Genomic DNA, 26,774 nt, shown 5'->3' with positions numbered 1-26,774 from the left:
CAAGGGTGTCTGCATTTACCACTTCCACACAACATCATTATGGATGTCCTAGCAAGAGCAATTAGATAAGAAAAAGAAATAGAAGGCAACCAAATATGAAAAGAGGAAGTAAAATTTCTCTGTTTGTGGATGATATAATCTTATATAGAGAAAACCCTAAAGATGTCACAAAAAACTGTTAGAACTAGTGAGCTAATTCAGTAAAGTTGCTACTAGTTGTTCTGCAATGGTATTCAGAAGCCCTGGGCTCTGGTTCCAGCTTTGGCATCACTAACATGACACAACCTGAGTGTCAATATTCTCATCTGTTATATATATACACATATATATATGTACATATATGTGTATATACACATATATATGTACACACATACATATACATATATATGTATATATAGAGAGGGAGAGGGAATTTTATTATATACATTTTTATTATATATTTATACATTATAATATATTTATATATTATATATTTTATTATATATTATAGAGATAGATATATAATTTTATTTTTAATTACAGTTGACACAATGTTACATTAGTTTCAAGTGCACAAGCAATGATTTGACAAGTCTATATGTTATGCTCACCTCAAGTGCAGCTCCTATCTGTCACCACACAGCAGTACCAATGACTATATTCCCTGTGTTGTACCTTTTATCCTAGCAACTTATTCATTCAATCACTGGTAGCCTGTATCTCAAAGTGGAGATAATATTGACTACCTTATATGGATGCTGTGAGAAGTAAATAGTGGGTGACATATGTGCATAATAGATGGTAATAAATGTAGTTTTTATTCTCACTTTAGAGATTTGTTGATTCTCTACTACCAGAACACTAAATCAATAGAAAAACATGTTCTGAAGAAAATATGGAAGGAGAGTTAAGTCTTCTGCCACTTGGCTACAGACCCTTGATTCCAAGGATAGTAGCGTTCAGGCAGATTATGTTTCTTGATATTCATTAGGTTTTATAATCTTCATGATTTATTAAATTATTAAAATTATATTTTTGGTAATAACCAATTACCTAGTTATGGAATTGCCTATATGGGAGGAAATGAACAGTTGTGTGCATAACTTATACCTTGGGACTACTGTTATAACCTACGGCTGAAGTTACCTAGGGTATGTGTATACTTATACACGTATTGTTTCACCTTATGAAAGGTCATTTTATTCAATTTTCTCCTGTTTTGTTATTGTTGCATTCATTTCTCATTTCTTGGAAGACTAAGGGAACCAGAAAATGTTGGCCAGTCTCCTACTTAAATCCCCTATTACCCTCCACTAAACTGGTACAGGGTTTATTTGTGCTTAGTTATCTTTTTATTCAGTAATCTGTAGTTGTTGTGATACTTGATGCATGACTATATGGGTCTGTGAGAACATATTCTTAGCTGGGGAAATGATTGCATGGTCCATTTTACACTTGACATCTCACAGAAGTAAGTACACTTGTCCAAAAGAGGGAGGAAGAAGGGGAAAGAGGAACAAATCAGAGACCTTGAAGGGTACTTGGCTTTTAAGGAAGCACTAGACAGGCTGGCTGCTTTATCAGAGCCTCAGGTTGGGGCCTGAGAGCCATAAATGAGTTCCACACACTTCAGAGGACTTGGCCTGGACTGGGAATATGTTAATATGATAGAGGATTCTTCCTGCTCCTACCTTTTCCTCCCTTAAGTATTCTCCCTCTTCAAACACCTAGGTTTTGAACTAGATTTCTGTGTTTGCATGTGCAATAGTATTTCTGAAACCTTTGCCATTTTTCACTCCTAGGACCAGGAAACTGTAAGTAAGTATTTTAAAAGAGTGTGATAATTCATAAAGCAACTTAATGTTTTTCTCCTTTCGAACTCCAAACTCCCTCAAGGGCCTAGTTCTTTCCTGACATTGAATGAAATGTGGGAAGTTTCCATAGTTTTTCTAGTTTCCCCATATAGTAGATTTGAAAGAAAAAAAAAAAAAAAAGCTCAGGTCATAGGCAGTCATAAGAACAGTAATTAAAGTGTAAACTCCAGGGATAATGAAAATTCCTTACCTAAATCCGAGTCCACATACCTCCCTTCCTTCAGCTGGGGACCTGCCGTGGTGGATGGTAGGTTATTTCCTTCTCTCATCCCATGTGTTGTATTTCTCCTCATCTGTTCCTTCTCACTTGGCAGCCCCTGGCTCCAACAAGGTTAGGAGGAGGGCGTGGAGGAGTACTAGGTGTTAGAAAAAATTTCTGTTGACTTATATTCTTTTGAACAGGCATGTTACCCTTTCTGGATAGTTGCTCACAGCTGATGGTCTCTCGTGGGATGCTTTCATGTTTATAGAAAACACCACTTCCCCCACAAGGACCCACTTCTTAGGAGGGGGTGAGCTATCTCCTTGGCTTGGCCACTTAAGTTAAAGCTGTCATCTGGGGCAGAAACTCAAATTACCCCGGGGTTGATCCTGGTAAGTGGTTCATATTTAGACTCTAGGCTCATACTGCTTTGCTGTTGGCCTTTGGGGCTTAACCCCGTATCAACACCCTGCTGCATGAGAATGGGGACAATGAAGGCAGGAGAGTAGCACAGTGGTTGGAAGTGCAGTCTGTAGTAGTTCACGTTCTGGGCCCTTAACTAAATAGCTATGTTACTTGGAGCAACTTACTTAACCTCTCTGAGCCTCAGGTTTTTTTGTCTGTAAGGTGTAATGATAATACCTAATTCAGAGGCTTGTTATGAGGATGAGATGATTAAAAGTTCTGGCACACATACGCTCAGCCAACATGCATTACATCTCACAGATGATTTCTCAGCAACGATGTCCAGGATTTACCCTGTGCTATGAGAAGGAGCAGGTGGTTCAATACGAGACTCAACATTACATGCTCTGGAACAGTTATGAAACCAGTTTTTAAACTGGTTTAAAAACTGCCAGCCAGGTATATAAGAAGAACTCCTTAAATGAGGGCAATGTTTCCAGTTTCTGAACTGTCTTCCTATATAATTTCTCATCTCATCTTTGAGATACTCCTGTAAGCAGGCCAAAAAAAAAAAAAGGGTGTTTCATTCCTCTCTTTATAGATGAGGTGTTTGTAGCAGGGACAAAGGTCAAAATGACAGTGCTGGATTCAGAACCCAGCTCCTCGGACTTTCCAGCGCTCTTCAGACTGCCTTAACTCTCCTCTGCTGTCATAACATTGTTTGTCAAATGAGCCCAGCAGGGGATGGTCGGCATGTTATTCCCTTCCCCCCATGGCAGCAGTTTGGTGGGAGGCCTTAGAAGAGACAAAAGTTTCTTGCACAGGTTTTCATCTGTGCAGGTGGCCTCCCAAGTGAGTGGGCAGGAATGCCTCTGGTGAGGTACAGGCCTGCTCTGTCCCATTAGGGAGCTGGTCTCTCCTTTCCTTCAGAAGGCACCAGTTCTCTAAAAATCACCCCGTCGACATACCATTAACAGAGCAGAACATGTTGACATCCAGCTGTTGCTTTCATTACCAATTTGTTTTAATTGGTCTCACACTGTTTTCCTCTCACTTTTTTGTACTGTGTTGGTTTAACTCTGTCTGCAGCCAGCCTGGCTTGAGCTGTAAACCTTTTATGAGGGGAACTTGCTGATGTGTGGAAAGTCACAGGCAGCTGGCTGGGCCTGGCCGGCAAGTCTGGAACTTTCCAGCCCAGACCGTAACCATTTGGTGATTTTGTTTGCTCTTTCAACATTTCCTTTTAAAAACTGTAATGTCTAAAACTTTAGAAAAGGAGTGCTTCTCCGGGCAGATATCTAACGAAATTTATTCCTAATGCACAAATAGCATATTGTTAAACAGGATTTGGATGGAGTTTGTAATGAAGGATGTTTGGCAGTTCTTGCTTTTGGAAAAACATTTGAGTGATCATGAGTAGGAAATTTGCTGTAGTCAGTGTAATGAATTAACAACTGAGTAGTGGCCCAGGGCAGGCAGTACCCTTGGAGGAGGACAGAAGTCCAGATGGTGGGCTATGATCCAGAAGTTTGGGACATCAGTCAAGAATGCAAGGTGTTTGTAAGGTGGCCAAGAGGGAGATAGCAACCCATTTGCAGAAGGCCATCTTTGGTTGTACTTGCCAGTGGTAACTGCTTGCTTGGTGTTGTGAGTGGTAGAGATGATGGTTTGCTTGATCTACAAACAATAATAAGGTAGAACTTACTCATTTTCCACAGCTTAGCTTTGATTCTCAGTTATATTCAACCTGAGCTTTTATACAGGGGGAAAAGAAAACACACACACACACACACACACACACACACACACACAGCAAAACCAGGGGACAGGGTTCTATTAGGAACCAATAATTCACTTGTGTGTTTAACCAATATTTATTGAGTAACCCAACATTTTTCAAGTACTGTTATATTTGCACCTAACAGAATAAAACCTGTTGTTTTCCCCAGAGGATTTATTTAAAACATTAAAAATTCTTACAGTAAAAGACAAATAGGTTTTATTCTGTTAGATGCAAATTAGCTATTATACTCGTGTTCACTAAATAAATATCCCCTTCCAAGTTGACAAAAGCAGAACCCTTTCTTTAAAATTTTTGTTGTGAAAATTATGTGATTAGTCTATTTTGATACATATGATACAAAGAGATTGGATCTTTATGGAAGACACAAAATCTACTTATTTATTCTGCATGGGCTCCCAGTCATCTCTTCCTAGGGAGTTGTATAGTATTTAATTCTCTCAATAATGTGTGAAAATGCATCTGGAGTATTGTCACCTAGAGGAGTTCACTTAATCCGTAGTGTCCAGAGTTTTTATTGAGGGTTGATCATGTAGGCATGGAGCATTCATGTGGCTGACCTTAGTTACTTAGTTTCTAGGCCCCTCCAGAGGTTAGACTGATAACATGTGGCCCAAGGCCTTGGTCACAAACCACATTGTTAGTATAGACCATCTGGCATGACACAAGGCCCTAGGTGAACAAAGATACTCTTATCTGACAGGAGATCCCAACGGCTTAAAGGTTACCTTCTAGAAGTTAGTCAAAGGCCAGACTTTTCTTTGGAATGTGCGTGGTTTGAATACTCCATAGACACTGAATCATCTTTCATTATAGTCATCATTCCAGGGAAGGGACCTTGCCCATTATGTCTTATATGGTACAAGAACAATTTTGTCGGTAAGAAGATTATTGGATTATTGGTCACTGGATAATTTGGGTTAGGTGTCATTTATTTAGAGAAATTGTCAGGAGAGCCAGCTGCACCACTCATGGGGGCCATTGGAGCCTTGGGCAGCTAAATCTGGGTGCAGCCCTTCCCTTCTAGAAGAGGGAAGAGTCTTTTGTCTCATCTGCCTGTAGTGTAGACAACCAAGAGTGAGCACTGGTCATCATCTTCCAACAAGGAATTCCTCAGAGAGAATGTTATATCTCTAAGATTCGGGACAGTAAACAGAAGTCACCTAATTTGGGGGAAATTTAAATGTTATTTTGCCTGAATTCAAATTTGGAATATCTAAAAGGAGTTGGAAAATTAATACTGCAATTGGCTTGACTGCTTATCTTTCTTTTTAGAAGGCAATGAAGAAACATTTCCTTTGTTACTTCCTTCCTTGGTGATTGCCTGCCTTCTTCACCAACATACTAGAGTTACAGAATGCGGTGATATGTACTTTACAATGGGTTTAAATATGGCAACATGGCTAGATCTGCACAAATCTGGAACTCTCGTTCTGTTTGTGCTATAGAGTAAGTATCCTTATGTAAGTGTTCTTTTGCTTGTGATTTCTTCTACACAGTCCCTCAATCATTCTGCAGTAAAGCTCAGGCTTTTTAGCTCAAGGTTGATGGACAAAATGATGGAAGGGGGAAGGACGTGACTTGCATTCATATATATCGTGTTTCTTAAAACTGGAAAACCTCCATTGCATTATAAAGGTCTAGATGAAAATATGAGGTAATGTTCAGCTGAAACCATCAAAATTATAAGTTCTCCTAAATTAGCTTGAAAACTCATCAGTAGGATAAAGACTTTAGTTTCTCGATAGCACAGTGGATTGAGATTAGGTGATTATTCATGCCTGCCCAAATATCCCTGGGTAACAAGGATAGGTAAAACCAAGGCAATGTGACACATTTGGAAGTTGCTGAGTTGAATATGAGATGTAAGCAAAACCGTCCAAAGCTGTGATTGAATACTAGGATTAGTCCTTCAGTACATTGGGTTTTATTTTTATTTTTCCAGGCAGGTTAAGGTTTTAGAAATGTGACCTCAGTACTAAATAAAACTCATCCTAATTAAAGAGAATGTCTAATGATAATAAAGTCTTGAGACTAATCTTTGGGCATGCTATTCCCTAAGGAGCTGAGCCACATTCAGTGAATACCCCCAAATATTTTTGAGGCTGAATTGCTCTGGGGTTCATTATCAATGGGTTTCCATCTGTTCTTTTGGAATCAATGATTTTTGTTGTTGGATTTAGACTGTCTTTGTATTTTCTTGACACTCACAGAACAAAATATGCCTGATTTAGCAATGTTGTTTGCTAGAAAAATCCAACATCACATGAGTCATTCTGTCCATTAACCACCTCCGTTCTTCACTTCTGTGTGCCGCATGCTTTCTCCAGTGAGGTTTCCCTCATTCGGTGTTGGGCTTGCTTTCCCCTTGAAAAGTAAAGGTTAGTTTCTGTTCTCAGTAGTTCCTCATTCTTTCTCTCTTTGTACCCACTTCCTTCTCTGGTTCTCCCCACAGCTATCCTTATCCAGTCTCTCATTTAGGACTTTTAAATCATCAAGGTGAAAAAGCAAGAATAATGAGTTTCAGAATGAAAACCTTAGATCTATTACCACTAAATTCCTTGCCAAGGATTTTCCAAGCCACTTAGGCATAACAATTGCTCGTTTTTATTACTTCGTTGTGCTACTCTACTTTTTCAATAATTTTGCATCAGGTATATACATGTGCCATATATTTTTATATCCTTTACTTTACTTTTATGATGTCAATTACTGAAAGGTCATTCAAATTTTCAGCTGAACCAACCTATCTGAAAGGTATGGACTACTAGAAGTTTGTTTAAAATTGAAAGGTTTGTTCTTTTCCTTTTTAAATGGAAGGCAAGGAATTAACTATAGTAGCCAGTTGGGGTTTTCTTTAGTTCTGGAAGTGGAGAACATATGTACGTGGTAAACTTTGAGTAGTTAGAGAGTCACATATTTGTAAGGTAAAAATATTCCGGTTGGCAGACATCTATGGTGTTCTTTATAGTCTTTATTATTGAATGTGTCTGATGTTAATTATGTTAAATGTCAGATGTTAAATCCAGAGGATTGCCTGAATTATGGACTTGATATATTTTTACTTGATAATCAAATATAAGAAAGCTGAGTTTTACCTTCTTTAAAAGCACAGATAAATTTTTAAAAAATATTCTGAATTAGCTGGGTGGCTCTAATCTACAGCATCTGGGAGACACTGCAGGTGGCCAAGTGTGGGTGAACTCTGGAGGAAGGCAAATTGTAGTCTGGTTCAAATCTCTAGTCTCTCACAACCTATCTGTAAGCTTTTTGGTTAATTTTCAGCTTTAAGACTGTTCTCTCATCAGTAAAATGAGGATGATAAATATATTTCAGAGAGTTCTAATGAAAATATCCATGTAGAATATTTAATACATTGCCTAGTATGTACTAAGTACCTAAAAATATAATTATTTTTTGTAAATGTTTACTTATTCAGAGAGAGAGAGAGAGAGTGAGAGAGAGAGTGAGAGAGAGAGAGAGAGAACGAGCATGGGAGGGACAGAGAGAGAGGGAGAGGGAGGGAGAGAAAGAGAATCCCAAGCAGTCTCCATACTCAGCGCAGAGCTTGATGCAGGGCTTAGTCCCATGGCTATGAGTTCATGACCTGAGCTGAAATCAGGAGTTACACTCTTTACTGACTGAGCCACCCAGGCTCCAGTTATTTTTTTCTTGTGGGCAGAGTCAGAAGTACTTCGTAGCACAACTTTCCACAGTTGAATTAATTCAAGACATTAGGGAAACATTTTGTAAGTCATTCATCACTTAGCAAAGCAGACACATGAGGGTAGTTATTTAAGATGTTTCTGCTTATCGGGGTGCCTGGGTGGCAGAGTCGGTTAAGCATCTGACTTCTGCTCAGGTCATGATCCCAGGGTTTGTGAGTTTGAGCCCCATGTCAGGCTCTGTGCTGACAGCTCGGAGCCTGGAGTCTGCTTTGGATTCTGTGTCTCCCTCTGTCTCTGCCCTTCCCTGCTCACACTATGTCTCTCTCTCTCTCTCTCTCTCTCTCTCGCAAAAATAAACGTTAAAAAATTAAAAAGAAAAGATGTTTCTGCTTATCAAAAGTTATCTAGCCAGACAGTCTTTAGAGATGGTCAATTCATCTGGTAACACCTGCCTCAAACATTTTTATTCTTAAGGACTTAGTTGACACTTAAACGTGAATATGATGCAGAACTTGAAAACCTCAGTCCCTGGCTCAAAACAATTCAAAGCTCTTTTCTAGAAATAATACTGAAATACTGACTTGCTTTTATAGGTGCAAGCATTGTTCTTCTTTGACAGTTGATATAGTCTTTGTCTAGTATACCCAATGGCTGGGCTTCGTCAGAGAGTGTTTCTATTTATATGTATGTATGTATGTATGTATGTATGTATGTATGTATGTATGTTGTATATATGTATTATCCATCCATCCATCCATCCATCCATCCATCCATCCATTCATCCACCCATCCAACCATCCTTTGAATGGGTTATACTTCCCTGTTTCTTTGTACTCTTTGTGATTTTTCTTGGTTGAAAACTAGAAAGTTAAATATGATATGTTAGTTTTAGAAATAAGATTAGTCTTCTTCCTCAGGGTTTGCTATTTCTTGATTGTTGAAGGTTGAGATCATCTGTTTAGTTACTTTTCCAACCTAGTTTTGCAATGACTCTATTCCTTGTTGTGTGTGCTCACTGAGGTCTCTGTTTCTTTAGCTCTATTTAGCTAGTATTGTGACAGATTTTCTCGAAATCCAGGTGCTCAAACACACACACACACACACACACACACACACACACACACACACACCCCTATCCCAGTCTTTGCAGACTGGCTCTGTGCTGTGGCACTTCTTTAACACTTAGCCAGGTCACGTACAACTTTGTCCTAGCCTTCACTTCTTGCTTGCAGTGAGCCTAAAGATCTGCCGAAGGTGAAAGCTTAGGTCCTCCTCTGGTATTTTATGAGTGTGTATTCTTCCCCAAGCATGGGAATGGCTTCCTAAGTTCCTGAGTGTACATGGGTGGTTCTGTAAGTGCCAATTCCCCAGGGAAACATTGTCCCTGGCTTTTCCTCCCAGGCTTTAGTGCGTACATATATTACATGTCTCAGCCACAGCCTTTTATCTTAGGTGGCTGTGGACTTTCCATTCACCTTACAATGTTTTAATAACTATTAAATGTTCACAGTTTATTCTGCACTACCAAGCATACACCCTTCAATTCCACAAAGAAGAAAGCAATCACACCTCGAGTTTCATAAAATTGTCATATTTTTATATTTTTTGAGTTTTTTCTTCTTCCCCAATGAGACTTGCCCTACTAGCTGGTTTGTTTCTCAACACTATTATATTTTCCTTGCTTCAGAGTCTCTGACACCCCTGAGAGACTTTCCATCCAAGATCATTTCATGACAAGGGCCTGTCATGTTTTCTTAGATAGCCATGGGCAAAGAGCTGTGATCTTTCTGTGCCACAGTGGAAACCAGGGAATACTGCCTTACCTCTTCCACACACCGTGCCTTTGGATAGGTACTTTCTCTTCTATTGGATTTTTATTTTCAATATCTGCTTGTTATGTAAATTTGTCGATGTGCTACACCTCACTTTTGTTTGCAAGGCCCTGAAAGATTTCTTTATTTTTAAGAGGCTCACAAAAACTTGCTTTTGTTTCAAAACTGAAATTTGAAGAGTACTTAGTCAGCAAAGAACTGAGTAATCTTTAAGGTCAAGAACAACAACAACAAAAATGCAGACAATAATCAGAGATTTTACTTAGCTTAGAGCACACAGATTCCTCCATAATTTTTATCAGGTTGCAACACATTATGTTAGGAGGTGAATGCTTTAAGAGACTCCTTTAAAGGGACCCTCTTTGACAGTTACATCTCACTCTCTTCTATGTATAAGAGTTGTTTGATGGACCTGGTAAGGTGAATCTGGTATGAAGAGTTGTTTGATGAATCATACTTTTTATAGTACTTAACAGACATTCAAGTGCCTTCACAGACATTATCGCATTTGATCCTCACAACGAATAGTGAGATAAGCCTTATTATCACCCTCACCAGCTCCTCCCATTTTCTTTGAATATCTTTTCAATGGAAAAACCAGTTTTCCCTCAGTAAGCAGGTATATACTGACACAGATGCCTGTCCAGACCTCTCGTTTTCCTTTTTTACTGCCACCCAGTCAACTTCCCCTGATTTTCCCAGCTGGCTCTGCACAGTGAGCATTCCTCTCAAAGTCCAGTGGTTCTTAACATTGACTACATATTAAAATTACTCGAGTTCTTAAAAAAATCACTTTGTGTCTGGGTCCCCCTTTAGACCAATTGCATCAGAATTGTAGGGCAAGATTTGGAAAGTGCCTACACAACAGTATTTTTTTTTTAAGCTTTAAAATATTTTTTTCAAGGCTTGGGTGATTTTAATAGGCAGCAAGGTTTGAGAACCACTGCCATAGAATCTTACAGCTGTTGTCTTCAGAGACGGAGAGCAATTTAATTTCAGTATTTTAAAAATGAAATCTTTGAGGGGTGCCTGGGTAGCTCAGTAGGATGAGTTTCCAACTCTTGGTTTTGGCTCAGGTCATGATCTCATGGTTTCGTGGGTTTGCGGTCCCGCTCTGTGCAGAGCCTGCTTGGAATTCTCTGTCTCCCTCGCTCTCTGCTCCTCCCCCCGACCCCCTCGCACTGTCTCTGTCTCTCTCTAAAAAGTGCATATAATAGAATGAAAAGAAAATGAAACCTTTGTATACTAACCATTATCATCCTCTGTGGTTTTTCTTTTAAGGTGAGAAATTTCATAGTTCTGTTTTCTCAAATAACAATACATTTTGTTTATACTGTTTTATAATTAAAGCATTTTCATATACATTATTTCTCAATGGGACTCAATTTTAGGCATATAATTAGTATCCCATTTTAGAGGAGTAGAGACCTAGGGAGGTAAGGTTTCCAGTGCAGATTAAGAAGTGTGTAAGTACTGTGGCCGGCTGTGTGTGTGATGGAGGCAAACAGACAGGAAGGGAGGGCAATCCCAGTTTTTAATGTGATGAACTTTACTTCTCTTCGCTATTCATGGTGTGGTCCATGGGTCCACGGGTCCTGCATGGTCACCTAGAAGCTCCTTAAAAATGCCAAATCCAGGCGCCACCCCAGATCTACTGAATGAGGGCTACAATTTAAAAAGGTCTCCAGGGCACTCTGATTCTCATTAAGGTTTGAAACTCTCTGCTGTCTACCATGCTGCCTCTTGGAATTCTTAGTCCTCTGGTTTTGTGGTGTCTCTGTATAAATACATTGCATATATTGATGCTGCGAGGGATAATTGTTGAGAGTTCTTGCCGATAGTGTCCCTTCGGAAGTTTATTTTCCAGTCTTTTCACTGTGAATTGAGGCAATTTCTCCCTCTAGCTCTCCTACAGACCTGGAAATGCACCTCTGATCATTTTCTGCTGCTTTGAATTTTGCAGGTACAAGAGTTGTGGAGGACCCTGGGAGGGCGGATGCTGCTTTTTCACCGTCATAATTTTCCTCCCTTTTCTGAGCCAGAGGGTATAACCTAGGAAAATGCCAATCAGACTCCTATTAAAATTGAGATTCTCAGTGGATGGTGCTGAACTCTTGTTCCTTATTATCATTGCTCACAGTCCATAAGAAGACTTCAGGGATTTCACACAGTAACATCTTTCCTAATAGGTATTCTCTCTACAAACTCAAATTGAAAAGGTTCCTAGTGATACGCATTTCACTTTCCTGAGCTCTACATTTCTCTCTGCCTCCCTAATGAGTTCCAAACCTGGAGAAGTCCAAGAGGAGACAGAAAGAACTGTTGTGGATGCTGCAGTTCCAAGACTGAGGCTCTCTCTCACAGCCAATGCAGTTGAAATAAACAAACAGGTTGTTTTCTGAATGTAAGGCTGTGTTGAGGTGTTGCCGCAGTGTGGGAAGCAGGCCTGACAGCTTGTCGCATGATCCACTGTGCGCTTTCTGCAACACGCCATCCGCTCTGGGCTCAAATTGCTTTACTGACTCTCTGTATCTGTCTTCACCCCGGGATTTCCCCAGACTCGGAGAAGTTAATGACTTTGTGTTCGTTTGGGGCAAGAAAATACACAAAGCTCCATCTATGATCCTGAAGTTAATTTGTGGCTTTCCTTTGAGGAGGGAACATGCGCATGCCAACTGTATGCTTGGTGTGTAAAGCAGACATGGTTAGGAATATAGCTAAATTCATGCAAGAAGCATATGAATGTGTAACACATATTAAAAAATACAAACAAAACCAAACACAAACTGGCCCTCATTTGGACCCTGTAGCTCTTCTCTATAGCGTTCATGGAGCACTTCTATTTTGCCTTGTGTTACGGTACATATTTACTCTCTGTAGTTGATTATAAGCTGCTTGAAGTGTGTTACTCATTGTTATATTCCCTAATGTGCCTAGCTCAGTGCTGTCCCCATAATACAGCCCATCCCTGGATTCAGTGCATACAGTCGAATTAAGTAATGGGAGAAAGAAGAAATATGAGTTGGGGCATTTGGGTTCTGTTCCCGTTTCAGACACTGAGGAGAAAGACAACCTGACAGAGCAATAAATATCTTTGGGTTATATTTTTCATCTGTAAAATGTAGACATGGAGGGGCAGATGTTTCTAATCCTTTCTAAGGCTACAATTTTAGCATTCTGGGTCGGAGATGTATAAGAGAGCCAAGTAGAAAAGCCCAGTTGGAATCTCAGGTGAGATATCATGATTAGAGATCATATTTTGGGGAATCTTTGACATTTGGGTCTTCGTTAAACCATGAGAGGGGATGTGATCTCACAGGAAGTGTGTGGAGTAAGAAATAGTTTAATGTGGGACTCCTATCAAACCACTTGTAAAGGACAGACAGGTGAAGAGTCGTCTGTAGTGACTACTGGTAGGTAATGTTGACGAGTAGAAGGAAGGTCGGATGATCATAGAAGCCTTGCCTCACCTCCTATAGGAAGGCAGTTGCAGGTTTTTTGGTTGTGGTTTTGCTGTTGTGGGTGTGTCTGAAGGATGGGACAACTCCATTCTACCTCCTCAGCATTGCTTGGCCCCCAGCCCCCCTTTCCTCTCTGTCCCCTCTGGGGTTGAGGAGAGCAATAAATGTGGTCTCAGAACCCCAATCTTCATTCACTTGTGTTCATTTTTATGTATTAAACTCTCACAAAGATACCATTTTTAAAAATAGGGGCTCACTGTTAAAATCTTTCCTTTGCAAGTGGATATAGCATAGAGCCAAATGCCTTTGTGTGACATCTGAGGACCTTCATCTTTGGGCGTTTTCACCCAGCCTTTGAAGGCTCTTGTTCTTCCAGTCCCATTCCAAATGTCCACTTGATCCATGTCAAATGATTGTCGGTTCACAAATATCCTATTCTCTTCTACCTGACTGTGCCTTTGATGATTTTGTCTCTCTACCTAGTGTGCTTTGTTCATTTTCCTTTTCTTGGAAAATGTCTATTAAGTGTTTAAAACATAGCTCAAGCATTTCCTTTTTGATTTACCCTCTTTCTAGGTCACTTTGCTGCTCTTACATTTGCCCCAGGAGCACTTTGCACATGTTGCCATTGTCCTATTTATCTCCTCCCATTATTGGTTGCCTACACACAGTGGGCTGAGCCCTTGATGGCTGTATTGTGACTAGGTCATGGGCTGAGTTTGAACTGAAACTCTCAGGTAAGTGTTCACATTCATAAATCTTGTTCTATTTGAGCGACCAAGTCTACACATTTGTGGCCTCTTCTCATATTCCTGGCTCTGTAAAATGCGCTGCACTAGGATATCACAGAAGCGGAGGAGGTCTGTGCAAGTGGCCAGCTGGGTGACTCAGTAAAGTTACATTTGTTCCTGATCTGTAGCAATAATCCAAGGGTATGCGTAAGAGCTGTATCTCTGACATGTGCACTGATTTTATTTCTTCCTAAATTCTGATATTGAACATATTAACAATATCCTGGGTGATACATCACTGTTAAGACATTTTGCAACCCAAGGAAAGGGTTGCCTTCATCCATTCCTTACTAGCAGCTCAAAAAGGTGAATAAACCTATCACATGTTTGAGTTGCTGTTAATATCATCATTAGCTAGTATATTGTATCACACATAGAAAGACTGAACAACACTTTAAATAAATTAATTTTTCACAAAAATACATCTTCAGCAAAAGTGAATCCTTTTTAAAGAGAGCTTAACCGAGTAACTTAAGGCAATATATAAGAAAATAAAAATACCTAGGACTAAAATGATATGTTTGTACAGATTCTGTTTCATCAATTAAACCTTGCTAACTTTGTTTTTTTCCTTCAGTGACGCGGAATTATTATTTGAAGAAGCTGTCTGAAATGACTTTCTAAGCAAGTTGGTAACAAATACCTTTGGCTTCTTTTAATAACCGCCTTCATTTCTCTGTCACAGCTACCACCAATAGTCTGTTTGGTCTGGTTTGCTGAATTGGTTGTCAATTAACCCAAATCAAAACTATAGGCAACATTTCCTCCAACTTTTCTGTTTCTGCTGGCTTAATTTGTTGTCAAAATACCTAGGTTTCTCTAAAGCTTTGATGTTATTTTTGGTAGGCCTTAATAAGCCATACTGTAACTTCATCTAGTATGAGTGCTAGCCTTCTCCATTTCTTCTCATTCCATTGCCTTTTCAATACCTCATTATGTCTCAGAGAGTTTGAAATCCTTGTGTCTTTCCCTTCCATCAACAGAAAGAAAAAGACTAAGAAAAATATGGCACTAGCCACGTTGTTTTGGAGTCATGCATTTACACATTCCTATCCCCAGAGTATAAATGTTCTCGTTTTCATATTTTTATCTGAGGTATCTGTCATGTTACTTGTCACATGGCTGATGTGCTAAAATATTGGCGCTCTAAGTCAGCTAGTGTGTTACCCTATGATTTTCCTTTGCTATGCAGAAATGACATTCTCAGCTATTTGCTCCTCCAACTTTTCTTTCTTTTGACCCTATTCTTTTTGATCAATATTGTTTACTGTAATTTACATTAAATTCATTTATTCCCAAAGGATCGAATACATTTGTTTTCTGAGACATTTTTCTTACTAAAAGAATTTCAGAAGGGGAACATTCCAGCTTGCATCAGATCCCAAATTCTAAATGAATTTAAGAAAATCTTAACACATATTGGGGTGCCTGGGTGGTCGGCTAACTGTCCAACTCTTGGTTTCAGCTCAGGTCACAATCTCATGGTTTGTGAGTTCGAGCCGCTCATCAGGCTCCGTGCTGACAGTGCTGAGCCTGCTTGGGATACTCTCTCTCTCCCCCTCTGTCTGCCTCTCCCCTGCTTGCTCTCTCTTTCTCTCTCAAATAAATAAATTTTTAAAAAACTTAAAAAAGAAAGAAAATCTTAACACATATTAATTTTTTAATAAGAAATGCAATGATCAGGTACGCAGATTCTCTAAAGCCCTGAAAAACTTTCTACATTTAGTCAAAGATGGAACATCTTCATATGATTTTTCTCCCTAAGGCTTTTTTGAAGAATTGAGTAAATGAGTATAGCATACATAATCTCTCTTACCTGCATTCTGTAACCAGATATAATGACTAGCTCTTAGGTAACATTTGACCTGTGACTCAATGCAAGCACTGTCTGCGAGAAAAACTGCTTCCCAATCAAAAAATCTCCCTTCTAGCTTCTGACCAGCCAGGTTCTGCACAGTTGTTTATATATGAATTTAGTTCCATTCTCATATAATCGGATCTTTAGGTCCATGGTACTTTTGCTTCCAAAGTGATAGTGGAGTAAAACAACAATGAAATGTTAACTTGGATCCTATCTTCCTCAGGAGACTTACTTCAATGGTTATTCCCGAAGAGAATACTCTCCTGATTTTCCCTCTAGCTCAGTGGCTACACTGCCGCCTTTTTGCATTACTAATATGGCTTCCTCACCTCAATCATTACATTTAGGAATTCCTTGACGCTTGGTTCTGCACTTTAGTTTCTCTTTATTTTCCCCTAAGCAAACATATACTTTATCAGCCATCATAGGGACAGGGCTCACACATGTCTCTGTTTACCCAAGGCCAGTACTCTGTGCTCTAGGCATATATAGGTGACAGTTTACTTGCCATTTTGGGAGGGATAACTTAAAAGCACTTCAGACTCAACTTGGCCAAACTAAATCTGTGACTGTGCTGCACAAGACTGTTTCTATTTCTCTGTTTCCTCTTTCAGTGAAGAGTCCAGTTATCTACCTAGTAGTACAAACCAGAAGGCTAGAACACATCCTTTTCAGCTCTTTCTTTCTTTTTCCTTATCAAATCTATCACCAAGTGTTGTCCATTAAATCTCCTAACTGGAATTTTCCACCTTCCCTGTAAGTGTGAAACAGGCTAGTCTGAGCTACCAGTCTCACTAAAATGTTGCAAAATGCTACTGCTTTCATCCACCCACCTCTTTTCTTGCTTCCTTGTAATGCTCTTCACAAGGTATAGGACATAAATCTATTACCGTGATGTAGAACAGCTATTCTCAGGTCCTTTAGGGACCTATTCAGGGGTTCCACAAGGTCAAAATTATTTTCTTAATAATACTATGGTTTGTTATACTCATTCTTTCTCAGTGGACTGGAATTTTCCATGGCAACCTGACCTATGATATTATAACAGAACAAATGCAGAAGCAGATGTGAGAATCCAGTTCTTCTATGGAGGCAAATATTACAGGGACTTTCAAAAATATAAAACTATCACTCCTTTCTCTCTAGTTCTTTTTTGTTTTGAGATAGGTGTTTTATTTAAATAAATATCATACTATTCATGTTAATGCGTAATACATTTACTTTTGTTATTTAAAAAAATGGCATTCATTTTTGAGAGACAGAGAGAGACAGAGTACGAGTGGGGGTTGGGCAGAGAGAGAGAGGGGAAACACAAAATCTGAGGCAGGCCCCAGGCTCTGAGCTATGAGCACAGAGCCCGATGTGGGGCTCGAACTCATGAGCCCTGAGATCATGACCTGAGCCGAAGTCGGACACTTAACCAACTGAGCCACCCAGGTGCCCCTGTTTTTGTTATTTTAACAAACACTAAAAATTTCTCAGATTTAATTTATAAAACAGTAACTGTTGATAGATATAATGCACAGATGAACAAAGGTTCCTTGAAGTTTTGGTTAACTTTTAAGAGAGTAAAGTGCTCTTGAGACTAACTGCTTGAGAACCACTGTCCTAGAAGGCCATCTATGGCCTGGCCACTCCCCAACTTCCCAAATCCATTTTTCTGCACAGCACACTGCTATTTTTCTGCTCCATCAACCTTGGCGCCTCTCAGTTCCTATTTCTTGCCTGTTTCCCTTCCAATACAGGCACTTTGCCAGAAACTCTCTTTCCCACCCTCTTTATCCAATAAACTCGAAGCAGTTCTTCAGATTTCATCCTCTCGACTGTCATTTCTGTAGGCAAGCCTTCTCTAATCTTGTTGACTGGGTCACATTTACTATTTTAGGATCTCATGACATTTGTACGTCTCACTCATTATTATGATTGTAATAGTGCATTTGTTTCTGCCATTATTTAGTTTATTTCTGAAGGCTCACTAACAAACAATACCATGAAATCAGGAGCCAAGTCTGTTTTTGTTCAGTACCAAAGGTCCAGTGCTTAGCATGGTACCTAGCGCCTAGTAGGAATGTATGGAATGAATAAAGTGGATGAGCTGTAATTATGCCACAGGGACAAAAATAGTCCTATAATACATAGTAATACAAAGACTGGGAGTAAAATATAAGAATAAAACTAAGGAATTTTCAAGTTAGGTAAGAATATCACAAGGATTTGAACAGAAAGAGAGTAGTCTAATGATCCATCTAGAAGGGAGAATAAGGTGAGAAAAGGCCCAGGGACAGACAAGTAATAACCATAAAATTATATTCATTGGGGCACTTGGTTGGCTTAGTTAGTTAAGCATCTGACTTAGGCTCAGGTCATGATCTTATGCTTTGTGAATTTGAGCCCCACGTTAGGCTCTGTGCTGACAGCTCAGAGCCTGGATCCTGCTCTAGGTTCTGTGTCTTCATCTCTCTCTGTCCTCCCCCCTGCTCACGCTCTGTTCTCTCTCTCTCAAAAATGAATAAACATTAAAAAAAGAGTCTCTTATAAAATTATATTAAGAAGTAAGAACATATTGAAAGGAGTAGTAAGAGACACGATTAGGAAGATAATCAAGATCCAAATCTTTAAACCTTTGGATGTTAACTTTAGGAATTTGAGATTCAAACCATAAACAAACAATGGGGAATCCAGTAAGTGCTTTTGGAAAGGACAGGCAGGGACAGTAGTGCATTTGGGGCACATTCATCTACTGGCAAAGTGTGAGATGGATTAGAACAGTGGTGGGGAAGCTAGTTGGGGAGCTACCTGGACTTCTGCATAAAATTCGTCGGAAGGACTGTGGCCCCACAAAATCTGTTTTCAGAGACCGAGCATGACTTCATGGTGTTGAGATGGAAATTTAAAAATCATAAATCTTCAAGAGAATGGGCTTTCCTTATCACAGTCTTCTAAGCTGTTTCCTAAAGCTAAACAGTGCCTTTATAATACAGAGTGAACACAGAGTTCGTATGTCACTCTCTAGTCCTGTGGTTCTGGAAACATGCACTTCTGTTGCAGTGGGTATTGGACATGTTTCCTCCCTTGCGTGAGCTGTAACTGTACACCCAGTCATGTGATGTTTCATACCTTTATGGTGCATTCACCAACAACCATGCTGTAAGTGTCTTCACTCCAGATTGGATTTTTATGTACTTGGAATCATGTCGGAATCAAAACTCCAATAACCTGAACTGAAATGAGAGAGAGACTTTTTTTTTCATTTTCTCTTAAACCAGTTTATAGTCAGTTTGCCTCAAGGAATCACAATATCAGTGAACTCTATAAATGGTTGTTGTACAGATAGAGTATGTGCACTGAGTCTGTTTTTGAAGTTGAACAAATGAGAGCATGTTGCTTTATGCCCTAGAACTTTGTTAATAGCTTCCCATGTGGGTTTTCCCAGAGCCTCAAGTGGCTCCACAAAGGGGGACTCTGAGAAGAAAAACCTTTAACATTATGGGGAATACCCCCACCCCCCGCCCCATACTAAAAATGTAAAAACCTTATAATTTATCATCTTTTTAAGGTGCTGGAATCATTTGACCCATCCAGTCTGTGAGGACTACAATTTATTTATTGCTAACTCTGGGCTAGTACTACATGGGGTCCTTTGAATATATTCTCCAATTTAATCCCCATAAAATCCTAGATAGCAGTAGTCTTATTTTTATTTCCATTGAAGAAATGATGATTCTGAGAGTTAGAAAGTTTAATTAACTCCTCCAAGTTCATATAGGTAGTAAGTGTTGGAACTACGCTTTTATGACCTATTCATTCACTCCAAAAAAGACTTTGGAGAATCACTAATGAGTAAGAGTCCTCTTGGAGTTTGTATTTTAGAGGTGGAGAAAGATTTGGATGATCAACTAGCAAATAAGTAACTAAGCAACATGCTTTCAGAGCAATATGAAGTCTATGATGATAAATAAAGCAGAGTAAGAGGACAGAGAATGAAAGGATAAGTTTTGTGATCCTATTTTTGATAGCGTGATGAAGTCAGTCTTCCATGGGGCAGTGACATCATTTGCACTGAGCTTTGAGTGGAGTGATGAATCAAACTTTATGAATGTTTTAGGGAAAAGTGTTCTAGGTAAAGACCCTGAGGCTAGAAAGTGGTAGCATGTTCCTCAGAGAATGGCCTGAGCAGTATGGGCCAAGGCAGAGCCCTAGGGGATGAATCTAGAGAGTTACTTAGGTAGAGATCATGAAGGCTCTTGTTGGATATAGTAGAAAGTTTGGATTTAATTTGTTAGAGTGATGAGAAACCACTGGAAGGTTTTGAATAGGCTACCCCTAATAAAATTGCCAGGTTTTTAAGAGTGCCACGTCAGGAATCAGGGGTAGAGAACAGATATATATTTCTTATTACGTTGCATGCTTGTACCGTAAATCTAAGCTGTTACCTCTTGGTTCTTAGATTATTATATCACCAATCATTATTACATTGTGATAGATGATTGCAGTAGGTTTTCCTGATTTCTTTCTTTCTTTTTTTTTAATATGAAATTTATTGTCAAACTGGTTTCCATACAACACCCAGTGCTCATCCCAACAGGTGCCCTCCTCAATGCCCATCACCCACTTTCCCCTCCCTCCCACCCCCCGTCAACCCTCAGTTTAGTCTCAGTTTTTAAGAGTCTCTTATGTTTTGGCTCCCTCCCTCTCTGACTTTTTTTTCCCCCTTCCCACCCCCCATGGTCTTCTGTTAAGTTTCTCAGGATTGACATAAGCGTGAAAACATATGGTATCTGTCTTTCTCTGCATGAGTTATTTCACTTAGCATAACACTCTCCAGTTCCATCCATGTTGCTACAAAAGGCCATATTTCATTTTTTCTTTCATAAATTCAACCTATCTGCTATACCTGGTTCAAATTATTTATTATAATAATTACTTACTGATTAAAATCATTATAATTCTAAAGAGAGTTTTCAGATGAAGATTCATTTCTTCATTAGTTTAAGAACACTCATAATCATTCCTGTCTTTGTGTTTTTTCTCAAATGCTGGTTTCCTTTTCTCAAAGTGAGAGCCATTTCTTACTTATGATTGATGTATATTTCCAGGTCCATTTGGAATCACCTTCTCTTCCTCTCCAAATTCTCACCAAACTCTCCCTTTTTTGACCTTCTATAGTAATTATTGCCTTCCCAATTCATCCCAGAATTGATGTATATATTCATTTATTTAATTATTTATACATTTTTACATTTTTTTGTTGAGTTAATTCACTCATTCATTTAAGAAATATTTATCATGAGCCCATTATTTTCTAGGCATTCCTCTAGACACAGGGAATTGTGTAGACAAATTTATTTTAATCAATTTTAATGAAATTAGTTTTCATTTAATAAAATACATAGCTTTTAAGTAAGGAATTCATTAGTTTTGACAAATGTTTATTCAATATATGAAACATTTCCATCATCTCCAAAGTACCAAAGTCTCTTTGTGCATGTTAGCAGTCTACCCTCCTACCTGACATGTCTTCTTTCCCATCACCATAGTTTAGCAGGCTATTTTAGAACTTCAAATAAAGGAAGCTATACATTATGATCCCTTTGACTTAGGTTCCTTTGCTAATCATTATGTCTGTGAGATGAACCTATAATGCATTTTTGGTTGCACTATAGGTTATATATAATGCATTATAGGTTGCATTTTTAGTAGATTGTATATTTTTTAATGATAAGCAGTGTTCCATTGCATGTATATCCATACATCTTTTAAAAATCACCGGTTTATTGATATTTGGGTTGTGTTTAGTTTCTGGCTATTGTGCATAAAGCCTGCTATAAACATTTATGTACAGATATTTCTCTGGAAGGATGTTTACATTTCTCTTGATTAAACTGATGAATGGAATTGCAAAATCTCAGGAAAGGTGTATATTTGAATATGTAAGAAATTTCCCTGCCCAGTTGTAGCATTTTTTTCACTCCTAGTAGCAACATGTGATAGTTCCAATTGTTCAAAATCTTCACTAACACTAGGTATTGTCAATCTTTAAATTTTTTTAAATTAAAAAAAGTATAAAATTATAAAATTTTGTTATTATAGCATGTGTGAAGTTACATCTCATTCTAGTTTTAAGGTGCATTGCTTTGGTGGCAAATAATGTTGAGAATGTTTTTTGTTTATTGGCCATTTCTTTATCTTCTTTTAGTTTTATTTATTTATTTTTAATTTATTTTAAGTTTATTGTTAAGTTTTTAACGTTTATTTTTGAGAGAGAGAGAGAGAGTGCTGGGGAGGGGCAGAGAGAGAGGGAGAACAGAATCTGAATCTGACTTCAGGCTGTGAGCTGTCAGCACAGAGCCCAATGTGGGGCTCAAACTCACGAACTGTAAGATCATGACCTGAGCCAAAGTCAGACACTCAACTGACTAAGCCACCCAGGTTCCCCTATCTTCTTTTATCAAGTGCTTGTTCCAGTCTTTTGCACACCTACTTTTGTTGGATTTTCTTATTACTGAATTACAGGAGTTCTTTATGTATGTATATACATTCACATACAAACATAAATACAAATGTATGTCTTATAATCTGTGTCATTTAAAAAAAATATTAATTGGTATCTTCTGAAGGACATTCTTAATTTAAGGAAGTCCAATTATTTTATATATTTTTTACAACTTGAGCTTTTTATGTCTTTCTTTTTTGTTTTTAAAGTTTATTTATTTTGAGAGAGAGAGAGCACAGGGAAGGGGCACAGAGAGAGGGAGAGAGAGAATCCCAAGTGGGCTTCTCCCTGTCAGTGCAGAACTCAACTCAGGGCTGGATCCCATGAACTATGAGATCATGACCTGAGCTGAAATAAGAATCAGATGCTTGACTGACTGAGCCACCCAGGCATCCGTGTGTTAATAAATCACTGCCTGCCCCACTTGGTGAAGATTTTATTTTGTATTTCTTGTAAATATTGTCACATTTTAGCTTTTATGTTTTAGTCTGGATCCACTTGAATAATTTAATTTTTCTGTATTTTAAAAGGTACTGTTTCACATTCATTACTTTTTCTATGTGGTTATTTAGTTATTTGTTCAAATTACAGGCATACCTATTGAATTAACTTGGCACCATTTTCAAAATATTGTATGATCTCATGTATATGTGGAATCTCAAAAAAATAAATAAATAAAGCTGAACTCATAGGAGTGGAAAGTAGAATAGTGATTACCAGGGGAATGGAGGTGTAGGAAATCAGGAGATGATGGTCAGAGGGTAGAAAGTTACATTATATGGGATAAATAAGTCTAGAGACCTAACATGTGAGCATGATAACTATACTTACTAATACTATATCGAACACAGGAAATATGCTAAGAGAATAGAAAAAAATAAATGACTTCTGGTTTAAGCTTTGATGTGTAAAGAGCTTGGAAATGATCACTCTTGTCCTTACAATAAAAGAAAAAGCCTAAAAAATAAAATTAATGACTTTTCTTAGCTCTATCAGAGGATTGAGGTTACAGGGCAAACCACCACTCTGAACGTTAGAAAGACAGTAAATTGAATACGGTGAGCCACCGCTGAGATCAGCTAAGGTGAAGCAGAAACCCCTGAAGCCAGAAACAGGTAGGAACGCTTATATGGTAACTCGGAAGAATTACTAGAGTCTGAATGTGAACTAACTTGAGAAGTAAAACTTCTGGGGGCCCAGTTTTAGGGAGGTCCCCACACATGCATGGGTATTATCTCCAAGAGCTCCACCACATTCTCATAGCAAAGATCAGAGGGAAAAAAAATTCCTCCTGCTTCAGGCAAGAAAAGAAGAAAATTAAATAGTTTTAAATACAGCTGGGTAATCTTTTTGCAATATATAAGTATATCAAATTATAACACTGTACATCTTAAGGAATGTTATATGTCCAAACAATCTGCAAAAATTTCTTTCTAAATATGCTCAGAGAGTTCTTTGTAACAAATCCTTGCTCTCCAAAGGAAGCTACTTCATCTTGATTCTTATCTGACATGGAGGAAGGGAAATTAGACACCCACAGCCTTGTCTAGCCTCCCTGTCTCAGGTAGGGGAAGGGTGAAAAAGGCTAATGAATTCTTCTGAAGATCACAGCCCAGGAACTCAAGCTTGCTAAAAAGTTGAGAGTCAATCATAAGATTACAGAATGCTTCCCTTCCTTAACACTAGAACCACATCAACAGGACTTCAGGATAATAATGGATTACAACCAAGACACTTTAAGATACAGATTCTACTTGAAAAGAAATTCTCAGGGAAACCCAAAAACAATTGAGGGAGAAAAAACAAAAAAACAACTAGAAGATTAGAAGAAATTAAGACCTCTGACACCTATACCAAAAGCAAACATTAAACACAGCTCAGCTCCTAACCAGATTTAAAAGAAAAACCCTCATAGTAAAAGCCTAAGTTCCTATTAATGCATTTACCAACAACACAAAAAAATTACAAGGTAAAAGGGGCACCTAGGTGGCTCAGTCAGTTAAATGCCTGACTCTTATACTGGCTTAGGTCATGATCTCAAGGTTAGTGAGATCAAGCCCCATTTTGGGCTCTGTGCTGACAATACAAAGCCTGCTTGGGATTCTTTCTCTCCCCCCTCTCACTCCCCTCTCTCTTTGTCCCACTTGCTTTCTCTCACTCTCAAAATAAATAAACATTAATTTTTTTTAATTCAAGGTGAAGAAAATGAAGACATAAACATCAAAATTAGACTCAGATGTGATACATTTTAATAAAATTATCAGAGAATTTAAAATAACCATGATTAATATGTTAAAGGCTCTAATGGAAACAGTAGATAATATGCAAGAATAGATGCGTAATATAAACAGAGGTAGGAAAACTCCAGGTACAATTCAAAAGGAAATGCTAGAAATCATAACACTGTAACAGAAATGAAGAATGCCTTTGACAGGTTATTAGCAGATTGGATATAGCCAAGGAAAGAATCAGTGAAAATGAAGATAGGTCAATAGAAGCCTATCAAACTGAAATGCAAAGAGAAACAAAAATGAAAAGCCAAAACATCCCAGTATATCCAAGATATCTAAGACAAATACAAAATATGTAAGATACTAGTAATTGGGAAACTAGAAGGAGAAGAGAGAAAGGAGCAGAAGAAATATTTAAAGCAATAATGGCTGAGAATTGTCCAAAAGTAATAATGTTAACTATAATAAATACTGTACCACACTAATGCAAGATGTTAATAATAGGAGAACCTGCTTGATTCAGGTAGAGGAAATATGGGAATTCTTTGTACTGCCCTGTATTCATTTTTTTGTATTTTTGTAATAATTTATTTTTGAGAGAGAGACAGAGACAGAGTATGAGTGGGGGAGGGGCAGAGAGAGAGGGAGACACAGAATTCAAAGCGGGCTCCAGATTCCGAGCTGTCAGCACAGAGCCTGACATGGGGCTCAAACTCACAGACTGCGAGATCATGACCCGAGCCAAAGTCAGACGCCCAACCGACTGAGACATTCAGGCGTCTCTCATTTTTTAAAAATTGTTACTTTAAAATTTCATTTTAAGTTTTGTTATGTTTTAGGTTTGCCTTAGGAATAAGTTTCTACCTCTAGATCTAATTTTTTTCTTAAGTTTTACTTTACATTTTAGTTAGCATATAGTGTAATATTGGTTTCAAGAGTAGAATTTAGTGACTCATCACTTATATATTACACCCAATGCTCATCACAACATTGCCCCCTTAGTATCCATCACTCATTTAACCCATTCTCCACTCACCTCCTCTCCAGAAACCTTCAGTTTGTTCTCTGTAATTAAGAGTCTCTTATGGTTTGCCTCCCTCTTTTTTTTTCCCCTTCCCCTATGTTCATCTCTTTTGTTTCTTAAATTCCACATATGAGTGAAATCGTATGTGTTTGTCTTTCTCTGACTGATTTATTTTACCTAGCATAATACACTTGAGCTCCATCCACATCATTGAAAATGGTAAGATTTCATTTTTTTTATGGCTGAGTAATTAATATTCGTGTGTGTGTGTGTGTGTGTGTGTACATATACATACCATATCTTCTTTATCCATTCATCAGTGGATGGATATTTGGGCCTTTTCTATAATTTGGCTATAGTTGATAATGCTGCTATAAACATTGGGTGCATATGCCCTTTGAATCAGTACTTTTGCATCCTTTGAGTAAATACCTAGTAGTGTAGTTGCTGGGTCATAGGATAGTTCTATTTTAAATATTTTGAGGAACCTCCATACTCTTTTCCAGAGTGACTGCACCAGTTTACTTTCCCACCAACAGTGTAAGAGGGTTCCTCTTTCTCCATAGCCTCGCCAGCCTCTGGTGTTTTCTGTGTTGTTAATTTTAACCATTATGACAGGTGTGAGGTGGTATCTCATCATGCTTTTATGCAAGGGAAACAAAAGCAAAAATGAACTATTGGGACTTTATCAACTATTGGGACTTCTGCAAAACAAAAGAAACAATCAACAAAACCAAAAGGCAGCCTACAGAATGGGAGAAGATATTTGCAAATGACATATCAGATAAAGGGTTAGTATCCAGTATCTATAAAGAACTTATGAAACTCAACACTAAAAAAACAAATAATCTAGTTAAGAAATGGGCAGATGACATGAATAGACATTTTTCCAAAGAAGACATCCAGACGACTAACAGACACATGAAAAGATGCTCAACATCACCCATCATGGGAAATAGATCTAATTTTCCATTTATTATAATTTTCCTTCATCTAGAAGAACACCTTTAATATTTCTAATACTATTTTATCTGCTGCTAACAATTTCATTTTTTTATTCATTTGCAAAGATTTTTCTTTTTTTTATAATTTATTTATTTTGGGAGAGAGAGAGCATGAGCAGGGGAGGGGCAGAGAGAGATGAAGAGAGAG

General features: G+C 38.3%; 1 long non-coding RNA gene across 2 annotated transcripts in view; it reads left to right on the top strand.

Moving 5' to 3' along the window:
- Nucleotides 1–5,542: 5,542 nt before the first annotated feature.
- The window catches only part of LOC109266014 (uncharacterized), a 33,127-nt gene continuing 11,895 nt past the window's right edge, over nucleotides 5,543–26,774 (top strand). The window contains exon 1 of one of the 2 annotated variants that reach the window (XR_002079484.2): nucleotides 5,543–5,710. This is a non-coding gene — a long non-coding RNA (uncharacterized LOC109266014). Of the gene's footprint in view, nucleotides 5,711–14,301; nucleotides 14,642–26,774 lie in introns of those variants that run through there. The other variant, XR_002079483.2, reaches the window with a different exon arrangement.

This window comes from Panthera pardus, unplaced genomic scaffold, assembly GCF_024362965.1.
Source record: "Panthera pardus isolate Hobbes unplaced genomic scaffold, ASM2436296v1 HiC_scaffold_26, whole genome shotgun sequence".
Lineage (NCBI taxonomy): Eukaryota > Metazoa > Chordata > Mammalia > Carnivora > Felidae > Panthera > Panthera pardus.
The sequence above is the reverse complement of the archived record's forward strand: the minus strand, read 5'-3'. Positions and strand labels throughout refer to the sequence as shown.